This window comes from Mobula birostris, chromosome 6 (genome assembly GCF_030028105.1).
Source record: "Mobula birostris isolate sMobBir1 chromosome 6, sMobBir1.hap1, whole genome shotgun sequence".
Lineage (NCBI taxonomy): Eukaryota > Metazoa > Chordata > Chondrichthyes > Myliobatiformes > Myliobatidae > Mobula > Mobula birostris.
In genome coordinates, this window is record NC_092375.1 from 145,136,532 (window position 1) to 145,157,458 (window position 20,927).

Below are 20,927 nucleotides of genomic sequence, written 5' to 3' on the forward strand. Positions count from 1 at the left end.
AATGTGGTTCTAGGCAAAGCGCAGGTGATACTGTTCTTCACTGGTCAGCACAATGAGTAATGAAGAAGGGAGGTTATACTCCAACATTATAAAAAAAAGTCAGAACTCAGCTGAAATATTGTGTGCAGCTCTGGTTACTAAGATACACTGGGAAGGATGTGACAGCACTGGAGAGTGGAGAGGATATTCATCAGAACATTGCCTGGGATGGAGCAGTTCAGTTATGAAGAGAGTCTGGGTAATGTTCTCTTTGCCTTGGAACAGAGGAGTTTAAGAGGAGATATGATTGGGGGATATAAAATTATGAGGGATAAACTGCAGGAAACCTTTCCCAGATCAGAGTTAGATAAAATTAGAGGGCGTATATTTAGGGTAAGGGGAAAAAGATTTAAATGGGGATATATATGAAGGGGAAGGGACATAGTATGGACGGTACCTAAGAGAGTGGCTAAAGCTGAGTCACTGACAGAATTGTATAGACGAGTACTTGAATTAATTTAGGCATAGAAAGCTATGCACCAAGTGCTAGGCAATATGTTTAATATAGAAAGGCACCCGCTGGTTGGCATGGATGAGATGGGCTGAATAGCCTAATTCCACGAGTTATACTTTGAAGCCACTGTCACCAGCTTTGTGTGAGATTGTTGCAGGATACAAAACCTAGAAATGTTAAAACCCTATTCTAATGGACATGTTTATTTTACTTTTGACTGCAATCAGTGGTCATTTTATTAGGTACATCTGTACACCTGCCCGTTATTGCAAATATCTGACCAGTTAATCATGTGGCCCCAACTCAATGCATAAAAGCATGCAGACATTGTTGTGTATTTAATATTTAATTAATGCTTGAGTAACTGTGTGTGTGTGTGTGTGTGTGTATATATATATATATATGTGTGTGTGTGTGTATATATATATATATATATATATATATATATATAAAAGGCATCCGTTAGTCTTGTGAGACCATGAATCTGCGCCTGGAAAGTCTTCCCTCTCCACGACACCAATGTTGTCCAAGGGAAGGGCATTAGGACCCATACAGCTTGGCACCAGTGTTGTCACAGAGCAATGTGTGATTAAGTGCCTTGCTCAAGGACACAACATGTATATATCAGTTGATTAAGCTTTCCTGTTCATTTAAATGATTCATTATGGGCTACATGTAGAAACATGGGAATTGCATACATCATCACACTTCCACGTGATATGTACATGCTCGCTTAAAGTAAACACAAAGTTAGACTCCTGTGTCTTTCTTATGTTACGTACCCCGTAACTGGGTTGCCAAACCAGCAGAAATGGATCACTCAGTTGGAGTCTGGATTACTAGAACAAAGAAAGTTTTATTAAAGAAATAAGCAACACAGTACTCTAATCAAAAGGATAATGAATGCAACAGTTCAGCAATGATAAACATACATGTACACAGAATTAAGATAACAGGATCAATCAAGCTCTATCGTTGTCTAGGAGCAAATGACCAGTTTCAAAGTGACAAAAAGTTCAGTTCAATTTAGTTCAGTTCGCAGTAATCGTTGCCGTGGCGATGGACAGTGGGGGGGGGGGAGGAGAGAGAGCAAAATGAATGAATATTCAACACAGCTTCCACACACAGACCTTCGCAGTCAGCTGTCGGGCGAGTCCTTTGTGATGTCATCTGAGGTCACCAACCGTGACCCCTCCATTTCCAGATACGATCGTTTCTCTGCGCTGAACCTGGCACCCAGGCAAGGGTGGACACACACCAGGTTCCCGCCGATTGTGCCTTTCCACCCTGTGCGTTTATGGCCCAGTACGTCCCACCGACTTGTGAGAGGCGCACCGCTTCCAGGGTCTCGTTACCTCGGGTGTCGTGTGCGTCTTGCCTTAGCGAACCTGTCCCTTTTTATCCCCCTGCTAGGGTATCGCCTGTCCATCACTTCAAACTGTTCAGGGTTCAAAGAGGGAGCCGCTCTTGACAGCTCTTCTTCCCCTTCATTACACATCTCCAAATACTGCTCCATTGTTTTCCTTATCTCTCTCTCTCCTGAAGACAGGTGGCAGACCAACTGCTGATTCCACAGGACAGCTAACATCTTATCTATGTGTATTCTTGTCACACTTCCAATTAATTTAGTGTTTTGAAGTTACAAGACTTAGCAGACATGGTCAAGAGGCTCAGTTGTTATTCAGACCAAACACCAAAATGGGGAAGAAGTGTGATCTGAGTAACTTTGACTGTGGAATGTTGTTGGTGCCAGACAGGATGGTTTGAACTGAGCTGGGATTTTCACACACTGCAGTCTTTAGAGTTTACAGAGAAAACCAAAAGACATCCAGTGAGCGTCAGTTCAAAGATTCAAAGCATATTTATTATCAAAGAATATATAAATAAATTATACACCTTGAAATTTGTCTATTTGTAGGTAGTCACAAAGCAAAGAACTAGAGTAACCCAATTAAAAAAAAACACAGAAAAAACAAGAAATCGCTGCACAGAGGAAGAGAGAGGGGGAAAAAACACTGTGCAAGCAGTAGAAGGAAGCCAACAGCATTCCAAATCAGACTGAGCCCAGATCTGCTCCTGAAGCAGCTGGGGAAGGCTCAGGTTAAGCCTTGGTCCCCAGTTTTCACATCAACGGAGAAGGAACGCCAAGCAGCCGATCAGTTCACAGCCTCCTTGCCACAGAGAAGGGAATGAACATTCGCGGGAGAGTGAGCGAGATCAGCCTGCCTCTCACCTCCGTACCCAACACTTGGACTTTCAGTCTCTCTGCACCAATGTTTAAATTGTCCTAGCACCTAGGAGGACTATGTACTGGGACCTGAATCCGGGTGTCCTGATAGACCTGGGCTGCCCTACTGGAAGCTGTTCTCGATCTCATCAAATCAGCTCGGCTCTTGGAGTAATTGGGTTAGATGGAGGGGCATGGAAACTCTTCTGCATCGATTCCCCTCCAAGAAGTTCTGTGGGCAAAAGTGCCCCATTAATGAGAGGTCGGAGGAGAATGGCCAGACCGGTTGAAGCTAACAGGAAGGTGACAGTAACCCTGAATTTCAACAGCAATGTGTAGAAGAACATCTCAAACATTGAAGAGGATGAACTACAGCAGCAGAAGACCATGAACTTGCACTCAGCTGTCAGTTTATCAGGTACAGGAGGTCCCTAATAAAGTGGCCACTGAGTGTATTTTATTATATCTTTTGAATTAATCTCATAAATGAGTACAAATATCCAGACAATTTTTGTTACACTTTACCATATCAACACTTAGGTAGCAGAAGACTGGCCAGCCAGAGTTTATCAATAATAACAAAGACGAGAAAATCGGCGGATCTTGGAGCTCCTGCATCAGTCCTGATGAGTGGGTCTCAGTCCAAAATGTCGACTGTTTATTCTGTTCTATGGATGCTGCCTGGACTGCCGAGTTCCTCCAGCATTTTGTGTGTGTTACCAATAATACGAGGGGTGATTGATAAATTCGTGGCTTAAGGTAGAAGGAGATGAGTTATACAGTTCTCGTTACATGCACATGCAGTTCAACTGTTTGAGTGATTATGCAGAAAGTTTGGTTAATAACTCATCAGGGGTGATTGATAAGTTTGTGGCCTAAGAAGGAGATGAGTTATTAACCAAACTTTCTGCATAATCAATCAAGGAGTTAAGCTGTATGTGCATGTAACGAGAGCTGTATAACTCATCTCCTTCTACCTTAGGCCACAAACTTATCAATCACCCTTGCTGTGGACACTTTCTGGAGATCTAAGATCCATATGCTCCACGACCACTGGACTAAGTGTGTAAACGTAGGAGGGGGGTCTATGCTGAAAAATAAATGTACTAGGCTTTCTAAAATTGACTCCTTCTACCTTAGGCCACAAACTTACCAATCACCCCTCATAAATCTCAGTTTGTAGTTTCTAAACCGTTTGCTGTTCAGTTAACGATTGATGTAATCTGAACAAACAGTAATTCTGTTCTGAAGTTGTGGAAATAAATTAAGCAAACATTGAAACTACGCAAAAAATTAATAGGCAAAGTTCAATTTTGAAAACTATTTTATTATCCCACATACTGGAACTTATCAAGCTGGCTTACATATGCAGTCAGAAAACTTTCTCCCCAAATAAATTGTAGAAAAGTATAGAATCTGGGATTGGCTCCCTCCAAAAACTGTATATCTCAAAACAGCGGTTATTTGGCAAGAGAAATGGTCATCGGAGCTCTTACGTCTACTGCCTGATCCCTTTGGATTTTAAGTGCTAAGTCCTATTAGTATGCCATTTGTACATTGCAGGTCTTGGACTGGTGCTCCACTACTATTTCCCTGTGTCTTAAATTGTTATTTATAACCTTTCCCAGTTCTGATGGGAGGCTATGCACTGGAGAGTTCACTCTGTATCTCCCTCCACAGAGGTTGTTTAATGTGCTGAATGTGTTCAGCATTTTCTGGTTTTTGCATTTGAGTTCTTCTGTACGTATTTTATAAACTTGGTAATGTACTTGCTGCATTCTTTGCTTTTATGATATCCTGTCGTTTTACAGATGGATCTTGCTCTCCAGAGTGGGATGGGTTAACATGTTGGCCAAAAGGTGTCCCAGGAAAGTTGACGGCAGTTCCTTGCCCGAGCTACTTGCATGACCTTAATCATGATGGTACTGTGCTTTGAAACAATATTTACTAATTTTAACAGATTATTAAATACCAATAGCAAAAATCAAGTCAGCCAGAAGAGACATGGCCGTCAGCAGGTTAAAAACAAAGGGTTTTTATTTTTCTCCATTGGTTTGCAGGGTTTGCCTATCGACACTGTGAAGATGATGGGAAGTGGAAGTTAGTGGAAAGCCAAAACCAAACATGGACAAATTATTCAGAGTGCTTCATACAAACCTTCAACTTGCAAAAACAAGTACTACTAAAACATCCTTTACTGTGATGTTGTGGGTCATAAATTACTGTTACAATCTATTGTGAATTAACACTGAAACCTAATTTTAAACGGTACTTAATAATGCTGTTTTGAATTTTCCAGAAAACTAACAAAAATGAAAAACTCCACAATATGAATTATTTACTAAGTATTTTCAACCTTTTAATATATTTATTCTTATTCAGCAGGAAATTTTTGAGCGATTGTCGGTGATGTATACCTTCGGATATGCCATTTCACTCAGCTCACTGACAGTAGCATTTATGATCATGGGATACTTCAAGTAAGTACAAAGATGAATTTTCATCCACCCATCACAATTTTGATACTCAGGAGGAATTTAACAGGGTGAATATTGTAATTTATCCTGGTTAATAAAAGTGCTATATAAAGTACGTAGAATGGAATGAATGAAAAATCGTGCAGGTGTTCCTGAGGAACAGAGGGCAGAGTGAAAGAGCTCAGTAGAACAGTCCTGGGCTCAGGACCATGCTGCTGAATAATCACATTGAGCCCAACTACTAGGTGGTTGGTTTGAAAGTGAATCACTCTGAATCACAGAATCAAGCAATTTAAGATAAAGGCGGGCATTTGGCTCAACATATTTATGCTAGCTTACAAGATCAATTTAGCCCTACTGCATTTCCCAGCTTTCAGTCTGTAACCTTGTGAACCTAACTCCTCAAATGCTCATTCAGATGCTTTTAAATCTGATGGTGGCTCTTTCTGCAGTGAGTTCCAGGTCCCCACTGGAACTCTGAATGGATTTTTTTCCTCAACTCACCTTTGATTCATCTACCAACTATTTTCAATCTTTATCCCCTGATTGCTGACCATACTTCTAGAGAAAATAGATCATTCCAACTCACCTTGTTTGAATCTCTCGTAATTTTTGCACACCTAGATTAAGTTTCCCTTCAGACAAAGGAATCAGTCCCGATCTAGCTAATCTCCCTTCATAGCTAAAATTCAGTGATCTCGGCGAAGTCCTTATAAATCTGCTTTACACCTTCTCTTGTACTATCATTTTTTCCTGTAATACAGTGACCAAAACTACACATTACATCAGCTGTGGCTTCAATAGGATTTTGTTTCTTTTAACAAAGTCTTCCTGCTCATGTATTCTTTGCCAAACGAGATAAAAGAAACTGAACATATAAGAAAAGGGCAAAATTGTTGTATCCCTATTTCATGCTTCGCACATAGCTTTTTTAGTGTGATAGGATCACAATATTAAAAGTAATAATATATTTGGCTTACATGGCAATCGGTGAAAAATCATTTGAGATCTCTACAGCATATGCTTTCAAACTTTCGCCATTTTCTTCTTCAATAAACTAAAGGCAAGGTGTTATCTCAGTGGCAACAATTTTTGACCTGTTTTAGTCTTCGTTATTTCTGAACACTTCCTATGTATTTTCTGCAAGTCTCTCTGAGAGGATTCTGGCATTAAAGTAGTGAGAATAAACTGCTCAAATGCGTCATGATTTCCATAAACAATTAACATTATTAACTAATTTTCTGGATAAATTTACCATAAAACAACAAATGGCTGGGGAATTGGAGCTGTATACTAAAGGTGCTTGTGATACTCTGTTGTTCAGAGACGAAGTTCCAAAGTATACCCTATTCATGGGAGGAACAACTTTCCAGAATGTAATTCAGATGTAATGTCAACATTACGTAGAACATTGAATCATGTCAACCAGGAGCCTTTGCTGGGGTCAGTGCCAACAGTAGTGAGAGTATCACAACCACCTTTAGGATACCACTAAAGGAATTAGTGTTCAGAAATAATGAAGACAATAAAAGGGCAAAAATTTGTTGTCACTCAGATAATATCTTGTTTTTAGTTCATTGAAGAAGAAAATGACAAAAGTTTGAAAGCATATGTTGTAGAGATCTCAAGTGGTTTTCCACCCTTTGCCATGTAAGCCAATTATATTATTATTTTTAATAAAATGGCCCTATCACACTAAAAAGCTATGCAAGAAGCAAACTCTGTGCAATCATAGTCTAATTCACACTTTTCTAGTCTCAGTCACAACAGCGAATTGAAAGAATAATTACAAAAGTTTTCCAAAGCTTGTTCAGCATTCCTTCCCCTGATTATTGTAACAGCTTTTTGTATTGGATGAAATTTTCTATTTCCACAATGGCCTATCGTATTGTCCGCAAAGTGGACTTCATTCACTGGAGCTCACTGAGAACACTCATCAAAGGCTCTGAGTAAATTAATCCTTCCAGAAAAGAATAAAACTATATATTAGAACAGAAGAACTTACTGTGCTAAAAATTCATAATATTTGAACGATGCTGTGATGTGTAGTTAATTATTATTTTGATAGGTAATTAAACATATTGTTATGGAATAAAGAGTAGTGTCTTCAGAAGTAAATTTTTGCAATGAATTCTGTACATTTTAGCACAATCCATAATTAATGACAGTTTTAAAACACAGATTTGTTTTGTTAGCAGGGCTTAAGTTCCTGATGGTAATATAAACAATAATATTCCAAGTTTTAAATTTCATAATATTCTCCCATCCAGACAGTGGTGACTGATTTTAAATCAAAGTTCAAAGTTCAAATAAAATTTGTCGAAGTATATATATATGTCACCATATACTACCCTGAGATGCATTTTGTTGCAGGCATTCACAGTAGAACAAATACAATAGAATCATTGAAAAACTATATTACTAAATTCTATAAAACTAAATGCCCATTTTGCTGGGTAGCGTTTTATCAGTCACTGTTGTGCACCAACAGTAATGCTTGAATCCATTCTGACTTCATCCATGTACAAATACATCTCTTAAATGAGTCACCAAATAACAACAAGCATTTTCATAGCATTTTCCTTGGCCAGCTCAGCCATGCTGAAGCTAATTATAGGAGAACAACAAATCAACCACTTTCAGTAAATTGTTCTTGACTTTCCCGATGATCTAGTAAATTAACTGAGTCACTAGAAATATCTGATGTGTTTTTGAATAGCCTCTCGTCAATCTTTCTTGGATTACATTATCTATATTATTTTGTATGTCTGTCGATCCCGAAATTCCTCATAATTTCTCCCACTGGATTCCTATAATTTAGCAGATATTAGAAATATCCCTACACCAATGTATAATCCTGGATTTTAGCCAAGTCACAACTGTAGCAGAAAGACCTATTATGTTCTGGAGCAATGCAAGTACTGTATAATGCAGGATCAAATATTGTATTTGAAGAAACATTAGAATATAATTATTCTTGGTCAGGGACAGATTTCATTCTTTGTGTAAACTCTTATCATATACAACAGTTCCTCAATTTACGAAAGGGTCGTTTTCCTAGAAATGTTTTATTAAACAGATTTTTTTCATTTGAAGAGGCTTGCTGAAATGTGTTATGCACATTTCAGACTGGTGTGCTAAGTAAATTTGTAAATGCAACACACAAGTTAAAGAATCAGCAGTGTTATAGGAAAAATCTATAAATAAAACATTTACAGATCAGAGAATTATTACAATATATTTGGTCAGGATTACAATTCACCAAACCCATCAACGACTTTTCACATTATTAAGATCTTGATCTTGCAAGTTAAATTAACTTCACCATGTTTATGTCATTTCGATATTGGCCCAGTATGAAGGAATTGAGTATTAGATTAGGGCAACAATGATAAAAATAAGAACGCTCTGAGGATTGCGAACCATGTCAGTTATCTATAAATTACAGGAAGAGCTGAGATTCACCATCAATAGCTTCCAGTGATCAAAAGATAACACTAAAACAATAGGTTAAAGCCATTGTCATTAAATAGACTGAGTACTTAATCCATAATTGCTAGAATTTAAAATAAATTGTAAATAAGTGTGTATGATAGGAAGGGACTGTTCATAGGTTCAAAGAAACAAAGTGATGTGAAACATCAACCGGTATATTTCCCTCACAAATGCTGCTCAACCTATCTTTTTTAAGTGTGAATGGTTTCCTCTGCAAGGACAATGATATTTGTGTGTTTATTTATTTATTTATTGAGATGCGGCACAAAGTAGGCCCTTCTAGCCCTTTGAGCTGCACTGCCTATTTAATCCAAGCCTAATCATGGGACAATTTACAAAAAACAATTAACCTACCAACCGGTGGGTCTTTGGACTGAGGGAGGAAACTAGAACCCAGAGGAAACCCACACATTCATGGAGAGAACATACAGACTCCTTACAGGCAATGGAAGGAAGTGAACCCAAGTCACCTGCACTGTAAAGCATTGTGCTAACCATTATGCTACCGTACCACCTTCTGTTCTGTGGATCTTGATGCCAATTTATACTAAACATTTCAATGCAAGAAATATTGTAGGAAATACAATATTTCAATGCAAGAAATATTGTAGGAAAGACAGATAAGCTCAGGGCATGGATCAACACATGGAATTATGATATTGTAGCCATTAGTGAGGCTTGGTTGCAGGAGAGGCAGGACTAGCAGCTCAATACTCCAGAATTCCATTGTTTTAAATGCAATGGAGTGGGAGGGATTAAAGGGGGAGGGATTAAAGGGGGAGGGGTGGTGTTACTAGTCAGGACAGACCTGAAAACTGGTCCACCGGGGCTTTATGGGTGGAACTGAAGAATAGGAAAGGTATGACCACCTTAATGGGGTTATATTATAGACCACCCAACAGTTTATGAGGTTTAGAGCAACAAATTTGTAGAGAGATCATAGACTGTTGCGAGAAACATGAAGTTGTTATAGTTAGTGATAGTTATAGTTAACTTCTGACATACTGACTGGGACTCTCATACCATAAAAGAACTAGATGAGATAGAATTTGTCAAATGTGCTCAGGGAAGTTTTCTTAATCAATACATAAGATTTCCAATGAGAGAGCATGCAATACTTGATCTCCTATTAGGGAAAGAGATAGGGCAGGTGACAAAAGTTGGTGTAGGGGAACGCTTTACATCTCCTGTGTTGAGCACGTGGCCAAGTGGTCAAGGCGTTCATCTAGTGATCTGAAGGTCGCTAGTTCAAGCCTAAGCTGTGGCAGCGTATTTGTGTCCTTGAACATAGAACATAGAATAGTACAGCACATTACAGGCCCTTCAGCCCACAATGTTGTGCTGACCCTCAAACCCTGCCTCCCATATAACCCCCACCTTAAATTCCTCCATATACCCGTCTAGTAGTCTCTTAAACTTCACGAGTGTATCTGCCTCCACCACTGACTCAGGCAGTGCATTCCATGCACTAACCACTCTCTGAGTAAAAAACCTTCCTCTAATATCCCCCTTGAACTTCCCACCCCTTACCTTAAAGCCATGTCCTCTTGTATTGAGCAGTGGTGCCCTGGAGAAGAGGCCCTGGCTATCCATTTATCTATTCCTCTTACTATCTTGTACACCTCTATCATGTCTCCTCTCATCCTTCTTCTCTCCAAAGAGTAAAGCCCTAGCTCCCTTAATCTCTGATCATAATGTTTACTCTCTAAACCAGGCAGCATCCTGGTAAATTTCCTCTGTACCCTTTCCAATGCTTCCACATCCTTCCTATAGTGAGGCGACCCGAACTGGACACAGTACTCCAAGTGTGGCCTAACCAGAGTTTTATAGAGCTTGAGCAAGGCACTTAACGTCACATTGCTCTAGTGTCTGTGCGAAGAGTGGCGCCCCACACAGACTTCCAATCTAAACCTTGTAAGGCATGAAAATTCCTAACGCAGGCCTCTCAGGGTCTGAGTCGATGTTCCCTCCCCCCCCCCCTTACATCTCCTGATCACAATGTCATTAGTTTCAAGGTAATTATGCAAAAGGATAGGTCTGGTCCTTGGGTTGAGAATCGTAAATTAGTGAAAAGCCATTTTGATGGTATCAGAATGGACCTGGCAACTGTGAATGGGACAGGCTGTTTTCTGGCAAAGGAGCATGCGCTAAGTGGGAAGACTTCAAGAGTACAATTTTGAGAGTACAAAACTTATATGTGCCTGTCAGAATAAAAAGGTAAAGATAACAGATTTAGGGAACCTTAGTTTTCAAGAAAGATTGAGGCCCTGCTCAAGAGAGAAAAAACAGGAAGTGCACAGCAGATATAGGCAGGCAGGAACAAATGAGGTACTTGAGTGTAAGAAATGCAAGAGAACATTTAAGAAAGAAATCAGGAGAACTCAAAGAAGGCATGAGGTTGCTCTAGCAGACAAGGTGAAGGAGAATCCTAATGGATTCTGCAGGTATGTTAAGAGCCAAAGGATTGTAAGGGACAAAATTGGTCCTATAGAAGATCAGAATGATAATCTATGTGTGGAGCCAATAGAAATGGGGGCGTTCTCAATTTTTTTTTGTATCTATATTTACTCGGGAGATGGATTAGAGTCTATAGAAGTGAGGCAAAGCAGCAGCGAAGTCATGGACCCTATACTGAGGATGAAGTGTGTGCTTTCTTGAAGCAAATTAGGTTGGATAAATCACCAGGGATTGACAAGGTACTCCCTTGAGGCAAGTGTGGAAATTGCAGAGCCCAAGCAGAGATGTTAAAATCATGCTTAAAGACAGGGGAGGTACTGGAAGATTGGAGGAGAGCTAATGTTATTCCACTGTTTTAAAAAAGGCTCTAAAAATAAACCAGGAAATTATAGGCAGGTGAGCCTGACATCAGTAGTGAAAACGTTATCTGCAGGTATTCTTTGGGACCAGATATATGAGTATTTGGAAGACATGGTCTGATAAGGGATAGTCAGTGTGGTTTTGTGTGTGGTAGGTCATGTCTAACTAATCTTATAAAGTTTTTCGAGGAAGTTACAAGGAAAGTTGATGAAGGCAAGGCAGTGAATGGTGTCTACATGGATTTTAGCAAGGCATTTGACAAGGCCTGCAACTCCACCGATCTTAGTGTCATCTACAAACATGTTAATCCACCCATCTACACTTTCTTCCAATACACTGATATATATCACAAACAACAGTGGTCCTAGCATCTGATCCTTGCAAGACACTACTGGTGCTGACCAACGACCTTTCACCGCTTTTATCTGTCTTCTATGGGTTAGCCATTTCTGAATCCAGACTTGCAGTTCATGCTGGATTCCACACGTCTTCATCTTCTGAATTAGCCTTATCAAACACATTAGATGTTGATGTAAATAACGTCTATTGCCTTACTCCCATCAAATTCCTTTGTCACCTTAGCAAAAAACTCAATCAAGTTTGTAAGGTATGGCCTGCTCCATACAAAGCCATGTTGACTGTCACTGAATAGTTTAAAAAGGAGGAAAGGACTTAAAAACAAAGGGATGTGATGAAGGATGGAGAAAGCTCTTTAACGAGGATATGTAACATGATACTAGAACAGTCAACCTAAACTTTAATAAAAGATTTTGGTCTTAAAGCGCATCTTAAAAGAGCAGGCAGAAGTGGAGAGGCAGACCCTAGAAAGGGAATTTCAGAGCTCTGGTATTTGGTAGCACAGGCACAATTGTGTTTGGTGATGTTTGAGAGGATAGGGTGGAGGGTTGATTCTGAGGTTTTAAAATATTGTGTATAACTTGGATGAAAGAATGGTTACTAAATTTACTACGAATACAACGATAGGTAGGAAACAAAGTCATGAGGAGGCCACCAAGTGATGCAAGTTGTTTGAGTAAATGGGATGGAAAATAAAGACATACAAGGGACTGCAGCAGTGGAGAAAGTCAAAGGCAGACAGGTCAATATAGCAATGAGAAGAGGAGTAGAAACTACATACAACTGGATGAAGTATAATGTGTGTAGAAATTACCATGGGAAGGATTGCAAAGCTGGGATCTCAGTTAGATCACTTTGATCTTAAATGTCAGAACGAGCTGAGTGGCCTTCTCCTGCTCCTGGCTCAGGTGTCTGACCCGTGCTGCTACATTGCAGCACCAGCTCTTGACCTTGACAAACACACCATTCATCCTGAAACACATATTTCTGAAGGAACTGATAGATGAGTTTTGAATTTTTTTTTGGTGTGAAAGATAGAAATAAATGACATTAGCTAAATGTTAAGAGAATACAGCATTCTGAAGTGCAGATGGATCTGTGTGTTCTAGTGTATGATTCACAAGAACAGCAAGTAAGGAAAAATATTAGTTGAATGAAACTGTTCTTTGTTGGGGAATTGAATACAAAAGTAGTCAGGTTTATATCTCAGTTATACAATGCATTGGTTGTAATTTTGAACAATATTGGTCTACCTATTTTTTTTTAAAAAAATGTTATCTTACTGAAAGCAGTCTGAGGAGGTTTACCAGACTAACAGCTGAAGGCAAAAGCTGGGCAGGCTGATTTTATCTGCTGGAGTAACAAAGTGTGAGTGGTAACTTGGTTGATACATGACGGTTTTGTCAAAGTGGATGTGGCAAGAATGTTTTCAGTTCAGGGAGAATTTATACTGTAACTGAAGGGCATTATTTAAAAAATAAGTGGCTGCTTACTGTATTTAATTCAGAGGTGATGTGACTTTTTTTCTTCCCAGAAATTTGAGAGTCTGTGGCACTTTCTTCTTCAAAGGGAAGTGAAAGCAGTACTTTTGAATATTTTAAGGTTCAGATAGATATCAGAGGTGTTACATTACCATGGGAAGGATTGCAAAATTGGGAACTCAGTTAGATCACTTTGACCTTATTAAATGTCAGAACAGGCTTAAGAAGCTAAGTAGCCTAATCTTGCTCCTGGTTCATGTATCCAGCCTGTGCAGCATCAGGTCCTGATTTGGATTCATCCTGAAACACACATTTCTGAAATTTGACAACTGATGCCACAACAGCACCCAACAAGTTTCATAGCTATTTCAGTTTTTGTAATTGCAACTATTGAATTGTGAAACATGCACTTCTTCAGAATTTTGGCACGCAGTTGGTATAGATCAATAGAAATTCATATTTGTATTCTAATGACGGACACTAATGAAGTACTAGTGATTCCTGGATCCCGATGGAAAATGGCCTTGGTTGAAAAATAACCTTGTAAAGTATTGTGGATGTACATCCATGCAATAGTTTAGTTATTCAAGCTGAAATGCACTGATTATATTAATTGCTGTCTTTTACCTTAATAGAAGACTCCATTGCACCAGGAATTACATCCACATGCACCTGTTTGCCTCCTTCATACTCAGAGCCATCAGCGTTTTTATCAAAGACCGTGTTTTATTCTCAGATCTTGGAGAAACTTATGACTCTCCTGTGGACGAAGTAAAAGTCACGACTATTGTTGCTGCAACAGACAAGTACTATACTGTGAGTATACACTCTGTGGCCTCTCTATAAGTACACCTGTACATCTGGTTGTTAATACAAATATTTAACCAACCAATCATGTGGCAGCAACAAAGCATAAAAAGGCTGCAGACATGGTTAAGAGGTTCAGTTGTTATTCAGACCAAATGTCAGAATGGGAGAGAAATGTGATCTAAGTGACTTTGACTTTGGTGCCAGATGGGGTTGTTGGAGTATATAAGAAACTGCTGATCTCTTAAGATTTCACAAACAATTATCTCTATGGTTCACAGAGAATAGTGCAAAAAAACCCCAAGAAATTATCCAGTGAGCAGCATTCCTATGGGTGAAAACACCTTTATAATGAGAGAGGTCAGAGGAGATTGGCCACATTGGTTCGAGCTGACAGGAGGGCAACAGTAACTCATATAACCAGGTGTCATAACAGTGATGTGCAGAAGCAGATCTCTGAAAGTATATCATGTTTAACTTTGAAGTGGATGGGTTACGGCAGCAGAAGACCATGAACGTACATTCAGTGGTCACTTTATTAAGTAGAGGATGTACCTAATATATTGACCACTGATTGTACATTACTGTTCTGTTGAAGGATTTGCCTATAAGCTGGTCATTTGCAATGATATTTCACAACAAAAGGGTCTGATTCTTGCCAGTATAGTTAAGAACTAGCACTAATCTCAACAGAATGGTAAAGTGTTCTTAAAATGTTTATTTTCCTCTGCTTGCAGATTTACTTAATTACTATGTGATTTGGGCAGATTGTGGGGAAAGTAAGGAAAGCTAATGGCATGTTGGCCTTCATAACAAGGGGAGTTGAGTATAGGAGCAAAGAGGTCCTTCTGCAGTTGTACAGGGCCCTGGTGAGACCACACCTGGAGTATTGTGTACAGTTTTGGTCTCCAAATTTGAGGAAGGACATTCTTGCTATTGAGGGAGTGCAGTGTAGGTTCACGAGATTAATTCCCGGGATGGCGGGACTATCATATGTTGAAAGATTGGAGCGACTGGGCTTGTATACACTGGAATTTAGAAGGATGAGAGGGGATCTGATTGAAACATATAAGATTATTAAGGGATTGGACATATTAGAGGCAGGAGACATGTTCCCGATGTTGGGAGACTCCAGAACCAGAGGCCACAATTTGAGAATAAGGGGTAGGCCATTTAGAACGGAGTTGAGGAAAAGCTTTTTCACCCAGAGAGTTGTGAATCTGTGGAATGTTCTGCCTCAGAAGACAGTAGAGGCCAATTCTCTGGATGCTTTCAAGAAAGAGTTAGATAGAGCTCTTAATGATAGCAGAGTCAGGGGATATGGGGAGAAGGCAGGAACGGGGTACTGATTGTGGATGATCAGCCACGATCACAGTGAATGGCGGTGCTGGCTTGAAAGGCCGAATGGGCTACTCCTGCACCTATTGTCTATTGCCTATTACTGAAATTCACTAGGATGCAGACAATTTCAAAACCTGGGCCTCTGTACTTCCCTCTGAAACTGGCTCTTTGACTTCCTCACCGGGAGACCACAGTCTGCGGAGATCGGAAATAACATGTTCAACTGGCCGACAGTCAACACTGGTGCCTCTCAAGGATGCCTGTGTAGCTCACTGCTCTACTCTCTCTATGCCCGCGATTTTATGGCTACGCACGTCTCAAGTGGCATGTATAAATCTGCCAATGGCACAACTATTGTAGGCAGAATTTTGAATGGTGATTTGGAGGCATATAGGATTGAAATAGATTGTGTGGTGTTGCAGCAATGACCTTATACAGTACTCAGTCTCAGTAAGGCCAAGGAATTGATTGTGGACTCCAGGAAGGGGAAGTTGAGGGAACACACTCCAGTCCTCATTGAGTGATCAGCAGTGGAAAGGGTGAGCATTTTCAACTTCCTGGGCGTCAACATCTCTGGAGATATATCCTGGGTCCAACATATTGATGCAATTACAAGGAAGCCATGACAATGGCTATATTCCATTAGGATTTTGAGGAGAACTGGTATGCCACTAAAGGCACTTGTAAATTTCTACAGGTGTACCATAGAGAGCATTCTAACTGGCTGCATCACAGCCTAGTATGGAGAGGTCACTGAAGAGGATCAGAAAAAGCTGTAGAAAGTTGTAAACTCAGCCAGCTCCATTATAGACAGTAGACTCCCCAGCATCCATGACACCTTCAAAAGGCATTTTTGCCCCTGTTACTTGGAAAAAACCTGCCAATAGTCAACATCTGAAATAATAACAGACGGTCACACGCAAGAAAATCTGCAGATGCTGGAATGCTGCCTAGCCTGCTGAGTTCCTCCAGCATTTTGTCTGTGTAATAGCAGAAGGTTTTGGAAGTGTGAGGCAAATTCTGATGAAGGGTAGTTAACCTGTAACATTAACTCTGCTTCTATCACCACAGACGCTGCGTGACTAACTGAAAATTTCCATTACTTAATGTGTTCAGAGACACGAAAGACTGCAGATGCTGGAATCTGGAGCATAAAGCAAATTTCTATTAGGTCAGGCAGAATCTATGGAGGCAGAAGCAGAGTCCTGATGTTGATCATGATCCAAAACGTTAACCATGCAATTTCCCTATCATTTTTTTCTGCCTCATGTTACATTTGGTTAAGTCTCACTGGAGCGTAGGAGAATGAGAGGAGATCCTCTAGTGCATACAAAGTTCTGAGGGGCATAGATAGGGTAGATGTATGCAGGTTTTTTCCCCTCAGATTCAGGGAGATTAGAGCTAGAGATCATAGGTCATAGGTTTAGGGTGAAAGGTGAAGTATTCAAGGGGAATCTGAGGGGTAGCTTCTTCACTCAGAGTGGTGCGATTGTGAAACGGGCTGCAAACGAAAATGGTACACACAAGTTCAATTGTAACAGTTAAGAAAATTGTGGATAGGTACATGGATGACAGAAGCATGGAGGACTTTTGTTGGGTGCAGGTAGATTAGACAGGGTGAAAGACCAGGCTGGCATGGATTAGGTAGACTGACATGCTCTCTGACAAGAACCTTTTCATTCTCAAAATTAACATTAGTGTTTGACCCAACCTCAATTGCAATTTAAAAGTTCCAAATTTTTACCACCCTTTGTATGTGGAAGTGGTCCCTTGATGCACCCCCTCATTGGTGTAATTTTATGGCATTACCAGAAGTTTGAGAAATTGATGTTCATGCCATTAGGTTGGAGGCTACCCTGACACTAATTAACTGGAACAAACATACTCACAAGCATAATGCCGACCCTGTTCTATACCCATCTGTGAGAGTGCCCAGACACCACAGCAGTGTCTCTAGTTACGACTGGGCTCCCCCTCCATAGGCACAGCTCCCGAGGTGCCAGAGATCTGTGCCTGCTGGAAGCCCCGGGTGAGAGACATCCAGGATGTCATGTGCTGGCACCCAAGAATGTTCCTCAGCGCCATACCCCTCCCAATCCACAAGATACTGGACCCTGCCCCACACCAAGTGAGATGCCAGGACCAGAGATGCATCCACTGAGCAGGGAGGATGAGGAGGGGTGGGTGACTGGAGGAAGTCACCAGCTTGAGCTGGGAAGCATGGAACATTGAGTGGATCTTTATTGATGATGATAGGTGCAATCTATACAAGAACGAGATCTTGGTGTTCTTGTACATCAGTCACTGAAAGCAAGCATGCAGGTACAGCAGGCAGTGAAGAAAGCTAATGGCGAGCTGGCCTTCATAACAAGGGGAATTGAGTATAAGGGCAAAGAGGTCCTACTGCAGCTGTACAGGGCACTGGTGAGACCACACCTGGAGTACTGTGTGCAGTTTTGGTCTCCAAATTTGAGGAAGGACATTCTTGCTATTGAGGGAGTGCAGCGTAGGTTCACAAGGTTAATTTCCAGGATGGTGGGACTGTCATAAGTTGAAAGATTGGAGCGACTGGACTTCTATACTCTGGAATTTAGAAGGCTGAGAGGGGATCTTATTGAAACATATAAGATTATTAAGGGATTGGACACGCTGGAGGCAGGAAGCATGTTCCCGCTGATGGGTGAGTCCAGAACCAGAGGCCACAGTTTAAGAATAAGGGGTAGGCCATTTAGAATGGAGTTGAGGAAAAACTTTTTCACCCAGAGTGTGGTGGATATATGGAATGCTCTGCCCCAGAAGGCTGTGGAGGCCAAGTCTCTGGATGCTTTCAAGAAAGAGATGGATAGAGCTCTTAAAGATAGCGGAATCAAAGGTTCTGGGGATAAGGCAGGAACTGGATACTGATTGTGGATGATCAGCCATGATCACAGTGAATGGCAATGCTGGCTCAAAGAGCCGAGTGGCCTACTCCTGCAACTATTGTCTATTGAACTTGTTCATAGTCTTCTCCACCGCAATTGGTCACATGTAGCATGGGGCCAACTTCCAAAGGAAGATCTCTAGATGCCAGCCAGACTTCCTTCACTGGCTTGAGAGCCATCACCTAACAGTGGAATCAATAGGCCTGCTGGACATATTGTTTCTACAGTAGGTGCGTAGTAGAGAAGCCCTGACCCATCTCCACGTTCGCTTGTAGCATTGGACCAACTCTTCAGCAGCGGGAAATCCCATGTGAATCTCTTGGTTAAGGAAGAACAGTAGCTCGAATCCCTTCTGGCATTCAAAGGGGGATAAGCTAGTGGAGGATGACTGGAGGTTATTGCAGGAAATCTCTGCCCAAACCATTTGGGAGCTCCAGGTCATGGGACTAGAAGGCAGTGCAAGGTTGTCTCCAGCTCCTGATTTACTCTCTCAGGCTGGCCATTAGATCGGGGGTGGAAACCTGGCAAGAGGCTGGCTGTGGCTCCCGAAAGAGGACAGAAAGCTTTCCAGAACTGGGATGTGAAGTATGGTCCTTGATCATGTCCTGAAGAAAGCAATGCAGCCTGAACACATGCTGAACCATGAGGGAGACAGTCTCATGAACCAACAGGAGCTTGGGGAGGGCAATGAAGTGAGCAGCTTTGGAGTACCAGTCGACAACAACCAGAATGGTAGCATTTCCTCCCATCACTGCTGCCCTCCGGTGTTCACTCAGTGGAAGAACAAGCTGGACCAGGACAATCTACAGTCATGCCACTCGGGAACTTGGGCTGTATATTTTTTCTGAAATCATAACCATATGTGCTATTTATACAACGTGCAGTGTGCCATGTGCTGTTGGTAATATGTTTTGCATCTTGGCCCCAGAGGAGTACTGTATCGTCGGCTATATTCATGTATGGGCGAATGATAATTGAATTTGAACTTGACTTGTTTCCATCTGATGGGCAAACCAGTGATGAGATCCACCAAGAGGTGAGACAAGGGGTGGTGAGGCACAAGCAGTGAGCAGAGAAGACCTGTAGGGTGTTGACGTGACATCTTGTTCTGTCCAAAAGTAGGGCAGGCAGAGATGAAGTCATGGGCTTCCTGGAACATAGACGACCACCAGAATCATTTCTTTATAAATTGCAGGCTCTGTTGAATTCCTGGATGGCCAACCAGATGGGAAGAGTGCTCTGGGGTGCACAGTGGCAGGGGCAAACATGGGAGGTCTCCCCATGGGGCTGGATCCAACTGTTGGGCAGCTCTCACCTTTGCCTCTGTACTCCAAATGAATGAGCAATGACTGAGTGAGGAAGAATGGGCTCTGGATTGGCATTGTCTTCAGAGGTGTCAAACTGACGGGAGAGAACATCGGCCCTTGTGTCCTTGCTGCCAGGATTGAAGGAGAGGGTGAAATTAAACCCAGTGAAGAAGGGAGCCCAACGGGCTTGGCAGTTGGTGAGTCACTTGGCATCCCGAATGTAGGAGAGGTTCTTGTGGTTTGTCCATACCAGAAAGTGGCGCTCTGCTCCCTCCAACCCGTGTCGCCATGCTTCCAGGGCCTCCTTGACAGCCAGAAGTTCTCGGTTTCCAGCACCATAATTACACTCGGCAGGAGTCAAGAGACGGGAAATAAAGGCACAAGAGTGCAGCCGGTTATCAACAGACATCTGGTGCTGCCACCTTGACGATGAATAGGCCTGATGGGTTTGGGTGTTGCAGCACCAGGGCAGTGGTGAAGTATTGCTTTAGTTACCAAGAGTGCTTCATTTGTCCAAAGGAATCCTGCAGAGGTCTTCTTGGTGAATGCATTTATGGGAGCATTGGCCAGAACAAAAGGCATCATGAGGTACTGATGGTGGCCAGCCGTTGTCCCCTTCTTGGATAGAAACCAGGTTGTAAGCATTGTGTCTTGGAGAACATGGTTGCTCTTTGGAGATATTCAAATGCAAAGGCAAGCAGGAGAAGAGGGTAATGGTTCTTCACAATTATGCTGTTTAGTGGCCAGTAATCCATGCCATCCTTCTTGCTCACAAAAAAGAAGCCTGCCCTGCTAGTGGGGTTGGTGGATGAATAAATCCTAAGGCTAATGCCTCCTTGATGTATTGATCCATGGCCACCATTTCAGGATGAGAGAGGGAAAAGAGCCAGCTCCGAGGAGGACTAGTACCAGGTAAGAGGTCAACGGCATTGTCGTATGGCCGGTGTGAAGGCAATGAGGTGGAATTCTTACTGAAGATCTCAAGGATGGCAAAATATTCACCAGAACACTAGCCAGGTCCATACTAGCAGTGGCACAGGAGGGGTGCACTGACAGGGACTTAATCTGGACTCAGACAGATATACAGACATGCCTGTCCTTCCCCTTTGAGTGCCTTTACAGACCAATTGATCCATGGGTTGTGTTGGGATAGCCAGGGAAGGCCAGGAGCAAGTGGCAGTTTAGGCGAATCAACGAAGAACAA

The 20,927-nt window shown here is 41.5% G+C and overlaps 1 pseudogene; it reads left to right on the plus strand.

The window, feature by feature from the left end:
* LOC140198606 (parathyroid hormone 2 receptor-like) overlaps positions 1–20,927 on the plus strand; it is a 115,164-nt pseudogene that overhangs the window by 45,702 nt on the left and 48,535 nt on the right.